The 23,770-nt window shown below is 43.5% G+C and overlaps 1 protein-coding gene across 6 annotated transcripts in view; it reads right to left on the bottom strand.

Moving 5' to 3' along the window:
• The window catches only part of LOC144690659 (lipopolysaccharide-induced tumor necrosis factor-alpha factor homolog), a 94,624-nt gene extending 71,254 nt beyond the window's left edge, over positions 1-23,370 (bottom strand). The window contains exons 1-2 of one of the 6 annotated variants that reach the window (XM_078558376.1): positions 23,255-23,344; positions 324-362 (exon numbers count right to left, since the gene is read on the bottom strand). The gene's annotated coding sequence lies outside the window, so the exon portion shown is untranslated. Of the gene's footprint in view, positions 1-323; positions 363-22,920; positions 23,150-23,254 lie in introns of those variants that run through there. The other 5 variants (XM_078558377.1, XM_078558378.1, XM_078558379.1 and 2 more) reach the window with 5 other exon arrangements.
• Between the last annotated feature and the right edge of the window lie 400 nt (positions 23,371-23,770).

Raw genomic sequence — 23,770 nt, 5'->3', positions numbered from 1 at the left:
CGGCAAGGTTACGGACCAGGTGTCGGAAGGTGGGATTAGAATGGGTGGCTAGTTTTGTATTTTTTCTTTTTCAGCTGGTGCAGACACAATGGGCTGACTGGCCTCTGCCATAACTTTATGGTTCTAGTTATGAGTTGTTAATAAAGACTTCCTGTTAACATACTCCAGGTTGGAAGCCCACTTCATGACGCCCAAAGCGGATTCTTCATCCACCACCGACAGGGATGTTAAGAAAAGGTAAAGGGAAAAATGACTATGCAAAGCCAAGAAATAAATGCTTTATTATTTTCTTTAAAAAGCATAAACCATGGTTTAATTCATACCGTTTCAGCTGGAGTATTCAATGCCATCGGACGTTACAGCTGTAAATGAAACATTTATATATCACTAGTTAATTTTTATTTAATCTCTCAAAAAACATCCAAAATTTTGCTTTACACATTTTTTGTGTTAGAATTAGACAGCCACTTTTTACTAGCCATAACTAGGTGCCAAGGCAACGTCAGGTCTTGTGTTCGATCTACCATTACTTGCCACTCATCAGCCCAAGCCTGGATATTGTCCCGGTCTTGCTGCATTTGGACATGGACTGCTTCAGTATCTGAGGAGTCGTGAATGGTGCTGAACATTGTGCAACCATCAGTGAACATCCCCACTTCTGACCTTATGATGGAAGGAAGGTCATTGATGAAGCAGCTGATGATGGTTGGACCTAGAACACTACCCTGAGGAACTCCTGCAGTGAAGTCCAGGAACAGAGAGGATTGACCTCCAACAACCACAACCATCTTCCTTTGTGCTAGGTATGACTCCTACCAGTGGAGAATTCACCCCTCCCCCCCAAACTGATCCCCATTGTCTCCAGTTTTGCTAGGGTTCCCCGATGCCACATTTGGTCAAATGCTGCCTTGATGTCAAGGGCAGTCACTCATCTCACCTAGAGTTCAGATTTTTTGTCCATGTTTGAACCAAGGCTGTAATAAGGTCAGGAGCTGAGTCACCCTGGCAGAGCCCAAACTGAGCCTCAAGTGAACAGGTTGCTGTTAAGCAAGTGCAACTCAATAGGACTGTTAATGACCCCTTCCATCACTTCACTGATGGAGTAGACTGATGGGGTGGTAATTGGCCGGGTTGGATTTGTCCTGCTTTTTGTGTACAGGACATACCTGGGCAATTTTCCACATAGCCAGGTAGATGCCAGTGTTGCAGCTGTACTGGAACAACTTGGCTAGGGGTGTGGCTAGTTCTGGAGCACAAGTCTTCAGTATTATTGCCAGAATATTGTCAGGGCACATAGCCTTTGCAATATCCAGTGCCTTCAGCCATTTTTTGATATCACGTGGGATGAATTGAATTGGTTGAAGACTGGCATCTGTGATGCTGGGGACCTCCAGAGGAGGCTGAGATGGATCATCCACTCGGCACTTCCGGCTGAAGATTGTTGTGAATGCTTCAGCCTTATCTTTTGCACTGATGTGCTGGGCTCCTCCATCATTGAGGATGGGGATATTTGTGGAGCCGCCTCCTTCAGTGAGTTGTTTAATTGTCCACCACCATTCGCAACTGGATGTGGCAGGACTGCAGAGCTTAGATCTGATCCGTTGGTTGTGGAATCACTTAGCTCTGTCTATCACTTGCTGTTTATGATTACTTGTGTGCCAAACAGCATGTGTTGCAGCTTCACCAGGTTGACTCCTGCATTTTCAGGTATGCCTGGTGCTGCTCCTGGCATGCCCCCCCTGCACTCTTTATTGAACCAGAGTTGATCCCTGGCTTGATGGTAATGGTAGAGTGGGGGATATGCCAGACCATGAGGTTACAGATGGCAGTAGAGTACAATTCTGCTGCTGATGGTCCACAGCACCTCAGATGCCCAGTGTCAAGTTGCTAGATCTGTTTGAAATCTATTCAATTTAGCACAGCGGTGGTGCCACACAACACAATGGAGGGTATCCTCATTGTGCAGGTTGGATTTTGTCTCCACAAGAAATGTGTGGTGGTCATTCCTGCCAACACTGTCATGGGCAGATGCATCTGCAGCAGGCAGGTTGGTGAGGACGAGGTCAATTATGCTTTTCCCTCACCACCTGCTGCAGACCCACTCTAGCAGTTATGTCCTTTAGGACTTGGCCAGCTCAGTCTGTAGTGATGCTACAGTGATATTAGGCCAGTAGGCCAATAACATCCTAACTTCTCCCTTACTGTTCTTATAATGGAGTGACATTGTCTCCTTGCATTGAAAAGCTGTCAAAGTCAATTCCTAAGTTGACTGTTTATGATCCTGGCTAACAACAATCTTCGCATCTACTTCCATCAGTGATCAAAGAGGTTAAGAGTTAAATGGAGACCAGGACAAGGCAGGCTGAGCAGGTCCTGTCTAATATTTGTCAATCAATTAGATTTTTAACCTGGCAGTTTTTGTGGTGCTTTTGTTTCCAGCCACTAGTCCGTAAAATACCAGAATTATTGTGGTATTATTGGAATTTAAGATAAGGTTGCTGTTCCAGTGCCATAAGGAAGGAAATTAAAAATTATTTCAAGTGGGTTTCTGACACAGTAGCTCACTTCAAAATGAAGCCCCATTACATTCTGCTCCAGGTAGTGCAAAATAATTGACTAAAAATTCAAAAGTACCGAATTAAATATTAGCAACATGAGGAGATTGTAAAAAAAAATTTGCAGCAAAAATCACACTGTCCCAAGTGTCAGCCTTGTCTCACTGTCAGCACAGAGTCAGACAGTTGTCTGACAGCAGAGAATTGAGCACATATCCAGGTGCAGTACAGAGAGCGAGAGGTGTTGGAGGTGCCATTTTTCAAAAGAGGCATTAAACTGAAGGTCCATGTGCCCTCTCATTTGGATTTAAAAAAAAATTCCCATGGCACTATTTGAAGAGCAGGTTGGTTCCTGGGTGTCCTGGTTAATGCTTAACTCAACATCACTAACACAGATTACTTATTTACTGTTTATGGTGCACAGCAATATGCAAATTGGCTGCCACTTCTCCCTACATTACAGCAGTGACTACAATTCAAAAGCACATCATTGGCGACAAAGCGCTTTGATGAAAGTCATGGAAGTCCCCATGATGAACGACTTCCTTTACTCAATGTTATGGTAATACCATCCTGAAAACAAATGTAACGTTTGTATTGTGACAAAGATGCATTGGTGCTGTGTCTCCATAGCAAAAGTTTATGCCCACAAAGCTTCATCTGGTAAATTCTGCATCATCAGCAGAAGAGGAGCTCAGGCACTCCTGGCTGATGAATGGAAATTTGTACATGGTCTAGTTCAGTAACTACTGGAAAAATAACATTGGGTATAAACTGAAGCTATAATATTTTTCTAGTATGCTGGTAGAGAGAGAGAACACAGTTAAATCATGGAATGGACACTCAGATGTACCACTGCAGCAAGATTTCCATCCTGTATTCAAATTCAGGAATTAGTCACCATGGGAACCTTTTAAATTCATAGTTTATTGGACCAATGGGCCCAGTCAGCACAAAAGGCCAATTGGCCCATCGTGCCTGCACCAGTACTGTCAATGTACCAGAAGAGAGTTGCAGGGGGGGCCCCCCCAAGTAGGACTGGAAGAAGAAATATTCTACATACCCTGAAAACAGACGACAGGAATAACTAGGATCCATGAGCAACCAAGCTAGTGTCATTCCCCCACCTTCTGTCAGTAGTTATTCACTAGACTCATGGTGAAGTAACCTTTATTAACAAAAGCCATTAATCCAATGTTCTCAGCAGAAAATGGTGTTAATGATCCAAATGAGAAGCCAAGAGCAAACTTTCTTTCCAGGGTTTAGAAGTTATTGCTCTTTCACATCTCTAACCCAATTCTCATATCTTTCACAAAATACAACCTAGAGCTACTGGCTCTGATATCAGCACCCTGGAGTCTCTTACTGAGATCAGGGAAGATGAAGACAAGGCAGTAAGTGACTGAACTCCACACTTTATCCATTGCAAAAGCTGTGGAGAAGCCGTTTTCTCTAACTAAAGGGTGTGGCTATGGGTATCCACATGAGCCCTAATTATACCCATCTTTTTGTAGGGTGTCTGGAGCATTCCTTATTCCAGTCCTACTCAGGCCCCCTCTACAACTCTTTTCTGGTACATTGATGACGATATTGTTGCTGCTTCCTGCTCTCATTCAGAACTGGAAAAGTTCATTAATTTCCACCCTTCTCTCACCTTCACATGGTCCATCTCCAACACTTCCTTCCCTGACTTCTGTCTATTTCCAGGGATGGACTGTCCACTAATATTCATTATAAGTCCACCAACTCCCACAGCTACCTAAACTACACCTCTTAACACCCTGCTTCTCGAAACGACTCCATTCCATTCTCCCAGTTTTTCTGTTGCATCTGTCTCAATGATGTTACCTTCCACAACAGTACTTCCACCATGTCTTTTATTTTCCCCTCAGAGGATTCCTACCCCACTGTGGTTGACAGGGTCCTCAAACACTGTCAAACCCTTTCCTGCATTTTTGCCCTCCCTTCCCGGATCCTGACAGGGGACCTCACTTTCCACTCCACCAACCTGTACATTCAAAGAATTATCCTCCGCCAACTCCAGACACCTTCCCCTCGCCTCCCATGTCAGCATTCTGAAGGGACTGTACCCTCCATGACACCCTAGTCTACTCAATCACCCCCAACACCTCATCCCCTTCCCATGCAATTGCAGAAGGTGTTACACCTGCCCCTTTATCTCCTCCCTCCTCACTGTCCAAGGCCCTAAACACTCCTTCCAGATGAAGCAGCAATTTACTTCTACTTGTTTCAACTTAGTCTATTGTGCTCACTGCAGGCTCCTCACATTAGGGAGGCCATACACAAACTGGGTGACCACTTCGTGGAACACCTCCACTCAGTCTGCATGCATGGCCCTGACCTTCCAGTCACTTGCTATTTTAAATTGCCATCTTGTTCTCACACTCACATTTCTCAGCCTGCTGCAATGTTCCAGTGAAGCCAAACACAAACTGGAGGAACAGCACCTCATCTTCCAGTTAGGCACTTTACAGCCTTCTGGACTCAACATGGAGTACAACAGCTTGAAATCATGAATTCTGTCCTCCATTTTGTATTTCACCACCACCCCCAGCCCAAAACTATCCTAAGTGTCAGTCTGTATTTTGTTCTCATGTTTTGCTTTCAGGCAGTACTGACCTTTATTCTGCTATTAACACCTCCTCTGGACCAATGCTTTGTTCCTTTACTACCACCACCACCATTTCCGCTCTGTCTTTTGTTCCATGACATCTTTGAAATTTAACCCACTCCCCTGCCCTCTAAACTATCCCTGACCTTCCCTTTTTGCTCCACCTGACCCACCCTTTTCAACAGCATAAAACTCATGGACTCTGAGCTGGAGAGGCAGAAATGACTCGTTACAAGCTGCTGCCAGAGCTGCTGAGTTTTTCCAGCACTTTTATTTCAGACCTACAGTATCTTGCTTTTATTTTATGGTCTCAGAGAAACTGGGTTTTTTCCTTCATGTAAAAAATTTCCACCTCGACTCACAAAACCCAGGACTAAAGACATGTCTGAAATAGTTCCAAAACAGGATTTTACATAAAATAAAAAGGCTTGTTGTCAATAGAAAACATGATTTAAACATTCTAGTAAAATGTTCCAATTGCTCCTGAAAACTCCGCCTCCTTCCTCCCAAGCTCCAAACAGATAAGAGAAGAATGTCCTACTTGCTATCTCGTCTCAGTGTTGAAATTAAACATTCATTGTCCTATTCTAACTCACTCTTTCCTAGGACCTCAGTACTACAAAGCCATATAACTCATTCTGTCTTCACTTCTTCCTGCAACAGGCTAATCAAACTGTGGAACAGTGCTCCATTTCCCCCCCCCCCCCACCCATATGCTGCTCTATTCTTCAAGAACAGAAGAAGAATTAGGAGCAGGCCATTTGGCCCCTCGAGCTTGCTCTGCCATTCGATGAGATCATGGCTGATCCGATTGTGGTCTCACTCCACCTTTCCTGTTTGTCCCCTATAATCCTTGACTCCCTTGTCAATCAATTTAACTTCGCCTTGAATATATTCAATGACCCTGCCTCCACTGCTCTCTTGGTAAGAGAATGCCACAGAAGCACGACCAAAAGAAAACATTTCCTTTCATCTTAGTCTTAAATGAGAAACCCATAATTTTTACCCATAACTGTGTCCCCTAATTCTAGCCTCCCTCAAGGGGAATCATCCTCGTGATATCCACCATGTCAAATCCCCTCAGGACCTTACATGTTTCTATAAGATCACCTCTCATTCTTCTAAACGCCAATGGATACTGGCCCAACCTGTCTAACCTTCCTAGTAAGATAAACCTGTTCATCCCAGGAATCAGTTGAGTGAATCTTCTCTGAACTTCTTCTAATGCAATGACATCCTTTAAAAAGACCCCAAGTTGCACACAGTACTGCAGATGTGGTCTCAGTAACACCCTGTACAACTGTAGCAACACTTTCCTATTTTTATATCCCACTCCCCTTTCAATAAATGACAGCATTCTATTTGCCTTCCTAATCACTTGCTGTTCCTGCATACTAACTTTCCCTGATTCATGTACCAGGACACCCAAATCCCCCTGTACCACAGAGTTCTGCAATCTCTCTCCCCATTTAAATAGTATAATGCTTTTCTATTCTTCCTGCCAAGTGGGCAAGTTCACATGTTCCTGACACTATATGCCACGTGCCAAATTTTTGGCCAGTCGCTTAACCTATTATATTCCTTTGTAAACTCATGTCCCCTGCACAGCTTACTTTTCTATCTATAATTTGCATCATCAGCAAATATAGCAACTATACATTCAGTCCAATCATCCAAGTCATTGATATTGAGTAGATTGTTAATAGTTGAGGCCCCACACTGATCCCTGTGGCACTCCATTGGTTACATCTTGCCAACCTGAACAAGACCCATTTATCCCTACTCTCCTGCTTTCTGTTAGCTAACCATGCTAATGTTAGCCCCCACCCCACCAACCAGGAGCTCCTATCTTGCGCAGTAACCTTTGACATGGCACCTTGTTGAATGCCCTTTTGGAAATCTAAGTACACCACATCTACAGGTTCCCCTTTATCCACCTTGCTTGTTGTTTCTTCCTCAAAGAACTCCAATAAAATTAGTCATACACAATTTCCCTTTCACAAAAGCATGTTTTATCATTTTGATCATATCAGTTTATATAAATATAAAGCTATAATTACACTTAAGCATGGTAACAGAAAAAAAAAATCTGGTTCAGCAGCACAGCAATGGAAATACCCAAAGCAATTTGCTGCTGAAACATCGTTAGCCTAAAAAGTGAGTTTGGATTTGGAAATTTTGATTGGAGTTTTTGTTTCTCCATTGCTTAGGGACATGAGAATGTCTCCCGAGATTAGCAAACAACACCAGAATAGAAGCTGGAAATCAACACTCAGGTAGAGGCACCTGGATATTTACAGATTTAGAATTTGCATGTGACCACAGTTTCAGATTTTAGTCGAGTTCTAGGTGTTCTAGTACGAGTCACAAGAAATTAGTATGCAGGTGCAGCAAGTAATTAAAGCTAATGGAATGCTATCCTTTATTACAAGAGGGATTGAACATAAAAGTAAGGATGTTATGCTTCAGTTACACAGGGCATTGGTGAGACAGCACCTCGAATATTGTGTGCAGTTTTGGTCTCCTTAATTAAGGAAGGATGTAAATGCGTTGGAGGCAGTTCAAAGGAGGTTTACTAGATTGCTACCTGGAATGAGTGGGTTGTCTTATGAGGAGAGGTTGGACAGACTGGGCTTGTTACCACCGGAGTTTAGAAGAGTGAGGGGTGATTTGAGTGAAGTATACAAGATCCTGAATAGCCTTGACAAGGTAGACATTGAAAGGATGTTTCCTCTTGTGGGTGAGTCCAGAACTAGGGGGCACTGTTTTAAAATTAGGGGTCACCCTTTTAGGACAGAGATTAGGAGAAATTTTTTCTCAGAGGGTGGTGAGACTTTGGAACTCTGCCTGGCGGAGGTGGGGTCATTGATTCCCTTACTTAACAAGAATCTAAGGTTATTGGGGTTAGATGGGAATGTGGTTAACAAGAATCTAAGGTTATTGGGGTTAGATGGGAATGTGGTTAACAAGAATCTAAGGTTATTGGGGTTAGATGGGAATGTGGAAATTGAAACACAAGATGATCAGTCATGATCTTATTGAATGGCGGAGAAGGCTTGAGGGGCCGAATGGTCTACTCCTGTTCCACGTTCTTATGTTCTTACGAGTAGGAACGACTGCGGAGTAATTTAAAAGTGGTGGTGGGATCCAATTCCGGGATTACTGCTCCCATTCTCAGCATCAATTTCCATTGGTGAGGAATACAGGTATGGGTAGTGAGGCCACACCCTCCGTTCTTGACCTAGACAGCTCCATCATGGAGACAGGTATCGCTTAGCACACCACTCCCCCCACCCCCATCAACCAAGTTTCGTGGAGTCAGCCCAGTTTCTCCATGACTCATGGTTCACAGCCCCTCGGGGAGTCATGAGCCATAATCCGGATTCCAGAACTTTTTGAAAAAGCAAATTCAAAAAAGTCTTACCCATGCCTCCTCCACTCCAACTCTGTGTCAAGTCATGCCCCTCATACTGTCCATGCCAACTCAATACACCATTAGCATTGAGGTTTAAAAGACTGTCTCAAAACATCTTGGCTCAAATTTTCTAAGATTCAGAGTGGCAAAACCCAGATAAGTCTGTGTACATCAGGACCCTGCGGACGTCCTGATGCAAGCACTGAAATTGCCCAGGAAGTTTAAACTGCTGATGGGCTGATTTTTGCTCTGCCTGGGATACAATGTGCAAGTTTGCTATGATGATCTCCAGTGTCAGAGTCTTGGGCTACATACTTGCTACTTGCCCTAGAAATGTTACACAGTTTAATCTCTGGTGATTAACAGTGTAACTCAAACCGCCACCCGACTACTCACGCCATTTGAACTGCTGCATTCAGCTACCCGTTTCAATGTGGTTAAGCGGGTGTGCTCCGTGCTGCTTCCCTGCACTCTCCAACCTTCCCTTTGAGCGGCTGCACTGACCCAATTGTTCTCGCAGCCAGGATCGGCTGCAAGAGTGCAAAAAGGTCGGAGCACAGTCCTTCAGGCATCGCTGCTGACTTATTATGGTCCAGAATTTCCAATCTCCAAAGTTTGTACACCAGGCATTCCCTGCAACCACCCACCCTCCACCCTCAGGATGCACTACAGGACCCCTTGGAATTCCTGATGCACTGACTATATGGGAATTACCCGGGAAGTTTGGACTTCTGATGGGCAACTCCCCTGCCTCTGGCCTTCGAAAGTCCCTGACTTGGAGTTAGAGTCGAAGATTACGGAAGGTTCCAACTCACCAGAATACTCGCCCAGGAACGGTTAGAGTGAAAAGAGTTTTAACTCCTGGGTAACTATACATAATTACTCACACTAACCATCGCACCTCCAACCGCCCCACCCACCCACTCATCCCGAGTGAAAAGTTATTTAAATATCCCAAAGCTTTTCACCGTGTTAGTGAATGAAGACTTACCAAAGTACAGCAGCTAGTGCCATAAAAAGTGGGTGTGGCTCATCTTCCCCCAAAAATGCTGCCCTACAAAAGGACTCCCAGAACATGTATGGCCTGCATTTCTGAACAGTCCCGGTTTGGAAGTCCAGACCAGAAATACGGAGCTCCGGTAGAAAGTTTAAAAGAAATAGGAGTGGAGAGGCAATCCGACATTGTTCGCCACTCCTCGGAAGTTTTGGCCCAATATCTTGAAATTTAGGGTAAATGAAGTGGGTGGTATGACCTATCCCGAGTCTGCCTGGCAACAAGCCTGGATGTTCTGTTGTTAGAGATCAAAGACAGACAGACTGCTTTGCTGAGAAGGTGCAAGGTATTTACGCTCGGCAACAGCCTGGAGTTCACAACGGGTAGACTGCAAGGCCCAAACCTCCGCTGCAACGGAGAGGGTCTCCAGCTTAACCAAAAATGGCAACAGAACCCCAAGTCTGGAAGTCCTGTCTCCAGCCCTGGAATGAAAATCTGAAGACTCCAAATTTTCCCCAACTCTACGCTCCCAGGTCTGGAATAAAAAAAAAATTCAGCCCACAGTCTTCCAAAGTCCCAGAAAAGATATTGAGTTGCAAATTGTTGTGCAGTAAGCCATTCATTTACTTTTAAGGAGGGTTGGGATCAAGAGTAGTTAATGCGTTTCACTTTGTCATGGTGCAAGGAGGGAAGCCATCTTTTGAGATCAGGTTACAGACTTCCCTACAAATCAATGAAGATCAAAGATATACATCACCTTTGTGGTCAGAAAGAAGGGGCTGCTTGACTTTCTGAGCTACCACAGTTGGATGTGAGAGGGAGATGGTCTCTAATTAAAAAGGATGCACCCCACAGCCATCTAAGGATTCTGGGAGATTTCTCCTGGATTGGCCAGAGGGAGAAGAAACATCAAAACAGGCTTTGCTTTTTGTTTTTTCCAATAATTTATATAGATTTTTATTTTCCCACCTATTTCCATTATTTTTAAATCTATACCTGTAATGCCCTGTCAGTCTTTCCACCCCACCCCCACTAGAGCTGTACCTTGAGTGTCCTGCCATCCATTCTTAATTAGCACATTCTTTTAGATAATATCACCACCTTCAACACGTCTTTGTTCCTTTGTCTGTGACATCTTTTGATTATCTGCTCCTATCACTGCTTGCTTGTCCCTACAACCAACCACCCCCACCCCCCAACTTCTCTCCCCCCCCACCCCACCTCCCACCTTAAACCAGCTTATATTTCACCCCTCTCCTAATTTTACTCAGTCCTGTTGAAGGGTCATGAGGACTCAAAACGTCAACGCTTTTCTTCTCCGCCGATGCTGCCATACCTGCTGAGTTTTTCCAGGTAATTCTGTTTTTGTTTTGGATTTCCAGCATCCGCAGTAGTTTTTTGTTTTTAGGCTTTACTGCTGGTAGTTTTCAGAGTTCCCCAAATCTACTAAGGCAAGAACCTGAAGGTGGCCACTTGAAGTTACTATTTAGGTGGAACAGGTATATGGGAACCCACTGGAAGCAACTGTGGACTGTTTGCTAGAAGGACCAATTCTGTGGACAGTGCAATGAGTGTGAAATATAAAAGAGGAACAATCTTCTCTAGTTCAAGAATGATAAAATGCCTAGACTACGGTGCTTTAAATTGATTTTCTACAAAAGATTTTTTTAAAAACTCTAAATTATGTTGTGTCAATCTTTCAATTATGAACTGGGGAGCAGAGGAAGCCATTGTACACCTGCCCCACTGGGGCAAAAGTTGCATGTATCAGGCACTTTTTAAACCAAGGTGGGTCTGACTCGAGCTACCTGTCTTGGTAGCGCAAACAAAATAAAAAGGCCTTCAGTATCAGCTACTAGCTCAAAAAAAGGCTAGAAAGCCACTTCCTGAGGCATTGCTCCATTAATTTAATTTAGAAAAGATCTTCCAGTTCCCATAAATGAAATAAACTATGGAAGTAATCTATTACCTTTCAAAGTTGCTCATTTACAGGATGAGACTCAACAGTCACAAACAATGGGAATCATTTGAATATTTCCAGAAAGACAACCACAACAAAATAAAAATATTTTTCACCAAGAATACAGTTTTCAACAATATAAATATAAATGTGTTTCCTGTGTTAATCTGGTTTTGACAGCTGAATACAGATATCTGCATGCAAGTCATCCCAGAATTCCAAAAAGGATGAGCAACTACTACACATGAAGATAAATGCAATTCAGGGGGCTTTGGGTTTTACAATGGATCAGTATTTACTTCTAGCAGATACCCTTTAACCTGTAGACAGGTACCACATCAGAAATCTCACGTTAAATTAAGAACTATGCTTGATCAAAATAACCTCTTGCAGCGGTGTCATTAGATGACTTGTAAGTGTAGATTTGATCCTTTGACAGCCAGATTATAGAACTATAGTATACAAAGGTCTAGAAGGGAAGCGTGTCATGCGATCAAGTCTTAGCTTCACTTTTGCTTTTAAGCAGAGCATACACACACACGGCTCTGCTGATGTCTTTAAGCTTCCTATCCACGCATATTCACCCTTGTGTGCCTAGACTTAATAAATGAATCCACAACATGTTTACCCCATCTCTTATGAGTGATTGGTAACTGGATACACACTATTAACAGCTATGATACCACACCATATTCTCAGTATTGGAACAGACATCTGCCTTCCACAGAGTGGAGAAAAAAAACAGGAAAGGTACCAACAAACTTGCTGTTCTAGATAAGATTCAAATGCCATATTCCTTGTGCTCACACAATTGCTTAATTCAAATTTTCATGCAAGGGGCTTTGGCAAAAGTAACTGCAGTGAATTCAATGACCTTTCTGGAGGGGCTTTGTGTAGACAAGGGCCTACCTCATGGTGAGATGGTGGCATAGTGGTAATGTCACCGGGCTAGTAATCCAGAGGCCCAGGCTAATGCCCTAGGGACACTGGTTCAAATCCTACCATGGTAGCTGGTGGAATTTAAATTCAATTGAGAAAAATCAGGAATATAAAGCTAGTCTTAGTAAGGGTGATCATGAAACCATCTGGTTCACTAATGCCCCTTTTGGAAAGGAAATCTGCTGTCCTTACTTGGCCTGATCTACATATGACTCCAGATGCACAGCAATATGGTTGACTCTTGGCTGCCCTCCGAAATGGCCTAGCAAGCCTCAGTTCAAGGGCAATTAGGGATGGGCACAAATACTGGCCTTGCCAGTGACACCCAGGGAAGAATTTTCCTGTCGGTGAGCAGGGGGGCCCCGCTCACCAACGCGTAAAATGACGCAGGGTGATGTCGGGCTGAGTCCCAATTTCACCGTGCGTCATTTAAATTTCCAGCTTGGCGGGCGCGCAGCCGACTGAGGAGAACGTGCCAAAGAATTCTTTGCCCTTCACAGCAATATTCAAAAAAAAATACGTTGAAGCTGAAGGTAGCATTGGTCAGAACCCCACACAAAATTGAAACAAGTGGGACAGATGCTTCTTGTGTCTTTCAAACAATAACCGATTTCTCCTGACCCCATCTCCAAAGGCAGGCAGTTGCAAGACTGCAGTTGAGACATCCATTATATTATCTCTGATGAAAATATCACAACCTAAAGCATTAACTTTGTTTCCCTCTTCAGGCTTGAATAGTTCAGCATTTTCAGTTTTTATTTTGCTAGTTAGCCCACTGCTCAAGCTAGGAACAGAGTGCATTACATCTCCCAGGAGAGTCCTTTAACATCTGCCAGGCACCCACATGACAAAATAAGAACATGGTTTGAAAAATAAAAATCCACTTTATACACTTTTTAAAAAATTAAACCTCGGAGGCAAACTGTTGCCTAGTTTGCTAAAGGATAACCACGAGACAATTAGCTCACTTACCAAATTGCACAAGAATTCAGATGAATCGGTTAATATTTTAACATTCACTTAAACTGGCTACAGTAGCTTTTAATTCTTGTTGCCATTGGTAGCTTTGAAGGTTTCTTGTTCTGTTACTTTGTAAGATTAACACAAGCCATCTAGATGTTAAAATGCACCTCTTGTTTTGCCACTTGTAAAAATCTAAGTTTTTTTAAATACTATCTGAACTCTGGAGTGTCAAACATTTTAAACTTCAGCCTAGAACAGATTGAGGAAATAGTTGACATTATTAATGCAAACTTTAAAGAGCTTAGAAGAAGTTAAAAATCCACAGACCTCTTTAACCATATTACAAGAGGTTTTAAGAATGAGAAGGACATGCCTACAAATGATTGGTTAAACCCACAGATCACCCTGTGCAATTCAAGTTCCCCATTATGAGAAGTGCAAGAGCAAGGTCACCAGAATAAGGGGTAGAAACTGTGGAAAAGTTACAACACAAAGAGGCCATTCACTACATCCAGTCTGTGCTGGCTTAGAAAAAACAACTAGCCTCCCATTTTAATCCCATCTTCCAGCACCTGGTTCATAGCCTACAGCACTTCAAGTGCAGATCCAGGAACCTTTTAAATGAGTTAAGGGTTTCTGCCTCAACCACCAGCCCGAGCAGCAAATTCCAGACATCACCACCCTCTGGGTGAAAAAGATTTTCCTAATATCCCCTCTAATCCTTCTACCAATCACCTTAAATCTGTGCACCCTGATAATTGATCCGTCTGCTAGGGGAAAACATGGCATCCTTCTCTACTCTATCTAGGTCCCTCAAATGGGTTATCCTTCAGCCCCCACTGTTCCAAGGAAAACAACCCTAGCCTACCCAATCTTTCCTCATAGCTACAATTTTACAGCCCTGGCAACATTCTTGTAAATCTATGTAGAATTGTAGTTGTGAGAAGAGATGAGGGGTTAGTTGCGATCTGCCCTTTCTTCTGCTCATTTCTCCACACTTTCCTCTTCAGTTGCTCATCGCAGCCACCCATTTTCAATTTCAAGTTGCCCTACACCAGCATTTTCTTTCTATTTGTCTCCATCCCTTATCGTCCTTCAAACACCTCCTTCAGCAAGTTCTCATACCTCAGAACATGGTTAATCCAACCTTGTTGCCTTTACTTGATATTCACCAACAATCTTTCCTCCTCTATCATCCTAAGAACCTCATTACACGTGTTTCTCTCCAACAGACTTGCTCTGTCCTTCCCCAAAACCACATTTCACAACTTTTCTTTTTCAAAAAAAAGTTTGGATCTCTGCTTCTCAAGATTTCAGCCCCATACAAGACACTCCAAATCACAATCTTCGTTAAGATCTCTACTTGTTCCTCTGTTGAGCAATTCTTTATGTTGTTTGGTGAATGCATTTATTTGCCATTGTTATTCTAGTTCAGATTTCTAAAGCAATAACCATCTTCTGACAAGATGCTTCTGCGGTACTTACTGTTCTTACCTTGATCTCTGCTTTTCTGCCAATCCTTTTAGGAGACAATAGGATAAATATATTAAAGGCAAGGTGTGGGGAACAAGTATGCAGCACCATCAGTTTAGATTGCCCTAGCAACAGCTGGCACAGGTATTATGGGATGAAGGACCTTGCTCTGCTTTGTAAATTTGTAAAACAATGGTTTCATGATAAAATGCATCCAGGAACCAGCAGTTAATTGTGAACTCACACGATCAAGGATAAAATGTTACAAGTTCACTAACAGTCAACTAAACTATGCACTAGCAAGGGGAACAACAATTCACATTTACACCTTTTATGGCTTTGTCCCTTTAACCCATGTCCCAAGATACTCGCGAGGAGCAATATCAAACATAATTTGACACAAAGCCACACAAGAAGAAAAAGGGACAGGTGGAGGTAGGTTTTAAGTACTTTAAAGAGAGGTAGAGGGGTTTAGGAAATGAATTCCAGAGCTCAGGCTGACATACCTGAGGCACGGCCAGGAATTGTGGAGGAATCATTGCCGTCAGTAACTGACCATGAATACGCTAACTTTACAATGTACTAGTGTATATAAGAATGAGCAGTTTACCTTTGAGTAGATCACATGAAAGTTATTTTCCGGCAACACTGGCAATGTACAGGACCACTGGTTAGAAACCTAAATGATACATCATTGACAGTAGCCATCCAATTTTATGCATTGCTCAACCATTGCTTTGGTAATTGATTCTATCGGAATGGTTTTGAAAATATAATTGACAACATACACAACGTAAGACACCTGGAGGCCTGAACAAATTTCTTTAGCTAGTCAATGTAAACAGTAAATAGTGCATTCAAGGTTGCTGTAAATCTGGGTGTCTGTAACCTGCAGGTTTTCAGTGAGGCAACAAACAGTTATTGAAGTAGGTGAGCAATGACCACTGCCTTGGTTGAGTGGCAACATCCTCACTCAGTCAAGTCTCTACTGACATGTCGGTGCTGCACAGATGAGGTATTAAACTGGAGGTTTTGTTTGCCCTCTCAAGCGAAAGTAAAGGACAAAAACAAAAAACTACTGCGGATGCTGGAAATCCGAAACAAAAACAGAATTACCTGGAAAAACTCAGCAGGTCTGGCAGCATCAGCGGAGAAGAAAAGAGTTGACATTTCGAGTCCTCATGACCCTTCAGCAGAACTGAGTATAGTTAGGAGAGGGGTGAAATATAAGCTGGTTTAAAGTGGGGGGGGGGAGAAGTTGGCGGGGGAGGGGGTGGTTGTAGGGACAAGCAAGCAGTGATAGGAGCAGATAATCAAAAGATGTCACAAAGGAACAAAGACGTGTAAAAGGTGGTGATATTATCTAAGAGAATGTGCTAATTAAGAATGGATGGCAGGACACTCAAGGTACAGCTCTAGTGGGGGTGGGGTGGAAAGACTGACAAGGTATTACAGTTGTAGATTTAAAAATAATGAAAATAGGTGGGAAAAGAAAAATCTATATAAATTATTGAAAAAAACAAGAGGGAGGGGGAAGAAACGGGGTGGGGATGGGGGGAGGGAGTTTAAGATCTAAAGTTGTTGAATTCAATATTCAGCCCGGAAGGCTGTAAAGTGCCTAGTCGGAAGATGAGGTGCTGTTCCTCCAGTTTGCGTTGGGCTTCACTGGAACAATGCAGCAAGCCAAGGACAGACATGTGGGCAAGAGAACAGGGTGGAGTGTTAAAATGGCAAGCGGCAGGGAGGTTTGGGTCTTTCTTGCAGACAGACCGCAGGTGTTCTGCAAAGCAGTCGCCCAGTTTGCGTTTGGTCTCTCCAATGTAGAGGAGACCGCATTGGGAGCAACGAATGCAGTAGACTAAGTTAGGGGAAATGCAAGTGAAATGCTGCTTCACTTGAAAGGAGTGTTTGGGCCCTTGGACGGTGAGGAGAGAGGAAGTGAAGGGGCAGGTGTTGCATCTTCTGCGTGGGCATGGGGAGGTGCCATAGGTGGGGGTTGAGGAGTAGAGGGTGATGGAGGAGTGGACCAGGGTGTCCCGGAGGGAACGATCCCTATGGAATGCCGCCAGGGGGGGTGAAGGGAAGATGTGTTTGGTGGTGGCATCATGCTGGAGTTGGCGGAAATGGCAGAGGATGATCCTTTGAATGCGGAGGCTGGTGGGGTGATAAGTGAGGACAAGGGGGACCCTATCATGTTTCTGGGAGGGAGGAGAAGGCGTGAGGGCGGATGCGCGGGTGATGGGCCGGACACGGTTGAGGGCCCTGGCAACCACCGTGGGTGGAAAACCTTGGTTAAGGAAGAAGGAGGACGTATCAGAGGAACTGTTTTTGAAGGTAGCGTCATCAGAACAGATGCAACGGAGGTGAAGGAACTGAGAGAATGGGATGGAGTCCTTACAGGAAGCGGGGTGTGAGGAGCTGTAGTCGAGGTAGCTGTGGGAGTCGGTAGGCTTGTAATGGATATTGGTGGACAGTCTATCATCAGAAATTGAGACAGAGAGGTCAAGGAAGGGAAGGGAAGTGTCAGAGATGGACCACGTGAAAGTGATGGAGGGGTGGAGATTGGAAGCAAAATTAATAAATTTTTCCAGGTCCAGACGAGAGCATGAAGCTGCACCAAAGTAATCATCGATGTACCGGAGAAAGAGTTGTGGGAGGGGGCCGGAGTAGGACTGGAACAAGGAATGTTCCACATACCCCATAAAGAGACAGGCATAGCTGGGGCCCATGCGGGTACCCATTGCCACACCTTTTATTTGGAGGAAGTGAGAGGAGTTAAAGGAGAAATTGTTCAGTGTGAGAACAAGTTCAGCCAGACGGAGGAGAGTATTGGTGGATGGTGATTGTTCGGGCCTCTGTTCAAGGAAGAAGCTAAGGGCCCTCAGACCATCCTGGTGGGGGATGGAGGTGTAGAGGGATTGGACACCCATGGTGAAGAGGAAGCGGTTGGGGCCAGGGAACTGGAAATTGTTGATGTGACGTAAGGTGTCAGAGGAATCACGGATGTAGGTGGGAAGGGACTGGACAAGGGGAGAGAGAAGGGAGTCAAGATAACGAGAAATGAGTTCCGTGGGGCAGGAACAGGCTGACACGATCAGTCTGCCGGGGCAGTTCTGTTTGTGGATTTTGGGTAGGAGGTGGAAGCGGGCCATCTGAGGTTGGGCGACTATCAGGTTGGAAGCTGTGGGAGGAAGATCTCCAGAGGAGATGAGGTCAGTGACAGTCCTGGAAACAATGGCTTGATGTTCAGTGTTGGGGTCATGGTCCAGGGAGAGGTAGGAGGAAGTGTCTGCGAGTTGACGCTCAGCCTCCGCGAGGTAGAGGTCAGTGCGCCAGACAACAACAGCACCACCCTTGTCAGTGGGTTTGATGACAATGTTGGGGTTGGACCTGAGAGAACAGAGTGCAGTAAGTTCAGAGAGAGACAGATTAGAATGGGTGAGAGGAGCAGAGAAATTGAGATGGCTAATGTCACGCCGACAGTTCTCAATGAAAAGATCAAGAGAAGGTAAAAATCCAGAGGGAGGGGTCCAGGTGGAGGGAGAATATTGGAGGTGGGTAAAAGGATCCGTTGAACGAGGAGAGGACTCCTGCCCAAAGAAGTGAACACGGAGACGAAGACGGCGGAAGAGATCAGCATCGTGCCGAGCCCGAAATTCATTGAGATGAGGGCGTAAGGGTATGAAACTAAGTCCTTTGCTGAGCACTGAACGTTCAGCATCGGAGAGGGGAAGGCCAGGGGGTATAGTGAATACACGGCTGGGGCTGGGATTGGAAGATGGGGTGGGGACGGAGGGACAAGCAGGGGTGGAGGGTCCCAGATGGGTGTTGGTGTCGATGAGTTGTTGGAGCTTGCGTTCCTTAGCACTTGAGAGAAAGAGAAAAAGTTTCTTGTTGAGGCGTCAGATGAGACGAAGAATAAAATGAAACTGGGGGCACGCGCAGCTTTGAAAAAGGGTGCGGCGGTGCTGCTGGAGGGAGAGGTCGAGTGTGTTCATATGGCGGCGCATGGCATTGAGTGTGGATCTCAGAATGCGGCGGGAATGTAAAGGATCCAATTTCACTATTCATCAAAGAGCAGACAGTTCTCCTTGAGATAATAATTATCCCTCCGCCCACTTCACCAAACAGATTATTTCATTAATAAAAACAAAAAACTACTGCGGATGCTGGAAATCGTGAGTTCTGCTGAAGGGTCATGAGGACTCGAAACGTCAACTCTTTTCTTCTCCGCCGATGCTGCCAGACCTGCTGAGTTTTTCTAGATTATTTCATTGCTGCATGCAAAATTGACTGCTGTATTTCCTACATTGTAACAGTTGACTACCCTTCAAAAGTACTCCATTTGCTTTAGAATGACCCAGGATCATGAAAGGCACTATATAAATGCAAGTCCTTTCTTTAGGCTTTGCAGTTCCAGTTTCAGCTGTGTCAAGGTTCAGAAAATCTTAACTAGACAGCACTGGGAGTATTTGCAGAGCAACACTAACTTTGCACCTAGCAACTTGAAAGATGCTCACACAATCCTTCTCACTCATTCCATGCAAGAGATAAGAAAACAAGTGATTGTTTTCTCTTATAACATTAGAGAATGTTGAGCAGTCTGACACATGCTGTAAAGATAATTACAGCAACAAACACTGTAACCAATGCAGAGCACTGGTGGCAGAACACACTATACTACAAGACTTTTCCCACTTACTAACCAAAACTGGCATCTTCAGTGGAATTAGCACAGTATTGCACACTGTTGGTGAACTTCAAAAGATTGTGGCATCAACATACAATAGAAATTCTGAGCACACAGGAAATAGCCGATTAGTTAACTAAATAGATGACTAAATTATCAAACTTATTTGGGTCAGCCATGAGTTTACTTTTGTGCAGTGGCACACTGGTGGAATCCATTGATTTTTGACATCTTCAAAGGAGGTACAAGATTACAGATACATACATTATATGGCAACATCATTTTACAATATCTGTAAGTTGTTCTGAAGTTTCCACTCACTTCTAGCATAATCCTTTCAATTAGTTATTAATGCCACAAATAGGAATGTTATAACTCAAATTAAACATTTTAATCCAATTGAAATTTGAAGGTTCCACAAGATACTTCCCAAATGATAGCTGACAATCCCGGTTTGGTATTTGTCAGTATGAATGTCATAGAATGTTTTTTAAAAATGTTCCACAACAGAACCACTTCAGAAATCAAACCTGAAAATAGTGACCACAGCATTCACAAGAAACTTTGTATAGGGGTCCTCAAAACAGCAATTGGGTTCTCTATTTGCACATCCAAATGGCCAAACAAACCATTTCAGATAAAATGCCCTGCACACTTAGGAGGCTTTACCAAAATGGCAGGCAGTGTACTTTGAGCAGAGGATGACCAACTCCAACACCATTGAATGTCAGGTTTACTGTGTAAACAGGTACAGGCCATCAAGTGCCCTAGTCTAGTGTCTGCATTTCAATGCCGCACTTTTGGCTATCACAATGATGCAAAAGGCACTTCATAAATGCATCTTTAGTTTAATTAAATGGACATGGCAAAGGTCCGTTCCTAAAATTGGATAATCTAACAAAGTCTTTAGACATGTTCAAAAGGTCTGTTGTTGATAAGCAGCATAAAACTTTAGTATGCAGCTGCTGTGCTCTTACTCAAGTCATGACCTTGCTTCACTATAAACATAATTGCACTGAGAAACATACGACTATTTATTTTTTAAGAATTAATAAGTGTAGAACGACATCTACAAATGACATTATATATGCAAAATACCCTCTTATTGTCTCCTAAATCAAGAGAACATGACTTAGTGGCTTCACTAGGAACACAGACAGGATTAGGCCATTCAGCCTGTTCCACCTTTCAATGACTGATCTATATTCTAACCCCATCCATCCTATGACTTTAGCTCCATAATTCTTGGCACATTTTTGTTAGCCAAGAGTATTAGATTTTAAATTATCAACCGAATCTACTTAGCATCTATTGTTTTGAGAGAAAATTCCATACATCAACCACCCGAGGTATATAAAAGTGTTTCCTAACATCTTCCCCCAGTGGCCTTCTGATTTTATGTTTCGTCTTATATGCCTCCCATCAGCATCTATCCACCCTAGCAATACCTTTCAAAATCCTAAACATCTCAATTAAACTTCTATATTCTAGGGAATGCAAGCCTAGTTTATTTAATCTCTCCTCAATCTAACCCTTGGAGTCTCAGTAACATTCTGGCGAATCTGCACTGCACTCCTTGCAAAGCCAATATATCCTATCTAAAAGGCATGGGGAAAATTTTCCCCCCTGTTTGAGGAGGCGAGGGGAGGGGAGGGGAGGGGAGAGGGGGGAAGAGGAAAAATAGAGTGCAGGAGCAGGCACAGGCAGGCGCACCTCCGATCAGCGCCCCGCCATTTTAAGTGTGATGTCCGCCAGGAAGCGCTTTGTGCTCCTGTGCAGGTCGGGGAGGGGGGGTTCCCACCCGCATGCATGCGAAAGAGCGCACAGATCTCCCTGAGGCTAAGTGCTGCCTCAGGGAGATCAGCTCCAAATTAAAGCTTTTAAGACAAACGTTTAAAAAATTTCCCTGACATGTCCCCTCATGTGACATTGTCACAAGTTGGGACACGTCCATCACTTTTACTCAAACCTTTAAATATTTAAAAACCCTCATGAAACCTCATCCCGCCCATGGATGAGGTTTCATGCTTTTTCTTAAGCCCGCCAGGGCTCCTGGCCTACCCGCCAACCCTAAGGTTTGCACTCCAGCATATCTCCAATTTTAATCATTCTACCATTGCTGACTGTGCTTTCAGTTCCTTAAAATCTATCTTTTTTGACCAAGCTTTTAGTCACCTTACTGCATTAAAAATATGAGTGTGTAAACAAAAAACAACAAAATTTGCATTCAATGTTGCTACACATACCAACCTCCCAATGGTATATTGTGATCACAAGGCTTGATCTACAAAATGTCCCTTTATGAAAAACAGTGCTGAACACATACTCAAAATTAGAAACATTCTTGTAAAGAAAAACCTTTGCAGATAGTTCCAAGTCATTTCCACACTAAAAAAAAGCTGAACCAATTGAACAACAAATCATTTCCACACTAAAACCCACCACTGCTCAATAATCTGATATTACACAATCTGGATTAAGCAACATTGAAGTGGGAAATTGGTGTTAAAAGTTAAGAGTTTGCAATGATCCTGTTTACTACCTCACCCTAACTAGCTTCTCATTTGCTTAGCAGGAGCTGTAACTTTTACTCCGACAGGGATGTTTAAATTAAGAAAGGCAAACATGCCGTGCTTAAACTACTTTTGAAACTACTTTTCAAAGTAAAACTAGTTACCTGCATATGTTGTTTAACAATGACACATGACTTAACAAGTTGTTGTTAAATTACTTGTAGATTCTGCCAAAAAGGAGAGCACAAGAAAAAGAACTGCTACTCTGTTTGACACTTCCTAAGGTAGGTTAGATGTTGCCAGGACAACATTTTGGTTTAACAGATTTATGGAAATGAATGTGCTAAATATGCACACCAGAACCAAGATCCCAGGAGGGAGGGAGGGAACAGTAAAGCTTGGAAAAGACTGTGGTACTGGCCACACTGGGAAGGTGGAACTCCAGGAGTATTGGTGAAGGAATAATTGGTAAAGAAAAATGCCAACTGAATACAAAACATTGTTCGTTACGGAACAAAAGCAATGTAAACATTAAACAATTATATGCACTGACTTGATTCCGCTAGGTAGATCATTTTTAAATCCTGGCGCACTTTATAGTCCGGTAAATACTATAATGGAAAACTATCAGCTTTATTATTTAGAGACTTTCAGTTAGCTGTGGACGTGTGAACACAAAAAAACTAGCTCAAAGCTGCCCTTTCCCCATTAATATACTCACACAGACGAGCCTCAAAACATTTACCCTTCCAGCAGAACGGTTTGCAACATTCACTCAACTCTTACCAGCGACCACAATATTCTGACCCACTCAGTTATCCTTTTGACGCTTTTTAATGCCTCATCAATCCCCAAATGGACGAACCTTACCATTTTAAAAGTACATGGAAATCAACAGCCCCTATACCTTAAAATGCGCTTCGTCCGTGTACACTAAAGAGTGAGGTCAATCCAGCCTCTCGCTGTGACTCACCCCCCCCCCCCAACATCATCTGACTTCAAACCATCCTGGAAGTGGTGACGTCGCAAAGATTATTTGCTTTTCACTCAATTTAATTTCTCATTTCCAGTAAATAGTGACAATATTGTACATTTCTGATTGTAAAGTATTTCTGCTAACCTACTCCCGACGGCAGTGAGCAAAAGGCGCACTTGTTGCTGGAACAAGACAGAAATCGCAAACTCACTGGCGCACAGTAGGAAGATTCATGTAAACTTGGAATCTTTCCAGAATAAAATGGACAGCTGACAGTGGTAATGGGTTAAGCCTGGACAAAGTGACACGTGATGAGCATTGAGGCAGCAATTAAGAACCATTTAAACTAGGAAGATGCAGGATACCAGAAGTACAGTAAGAGGTAATTAACAGTGTGGAAACAGGCAACCGCAGACTGAGGGGGTGTGAATGGAGTCGCATTTATAATAAGATTTTTTTCTTTCATGGGATGTGGGCTTTGCTGGCTAGGCCAGCATTTATTGCCCATCCCTAATTGCCCTTGAGAAGGTGGTGGTGAGCTGCCTTCTTGAACCGCTGCAGTCCATGTGGTGTAGGTACACCCACAGTGCTGTTAGGAAGGGAGTTCCAGGATTTTGACCCAGCGACAGTGAAGGAATGACGAAATGTTTCCAAGTCAGG

This window comes from Cetorhinus maximus, chromosome 15 (assembly GCF_964194155.1).
Source record: "Cetorhinus maximus chromosome 15, sCetMax3.hap1.1, whole genome shotgun sequence".
In the NCBI taxonomy this organism is placed as follows: Eukaryota; Metazoa; Chordata; class Chondrichthyes; order Lamniformes; family Cetorhinidae; genus Cetorhinus; species Cetorhinus maximus.
This window is presented reverse-complemented; position numbering and strand designations above follow the sequence as displayed.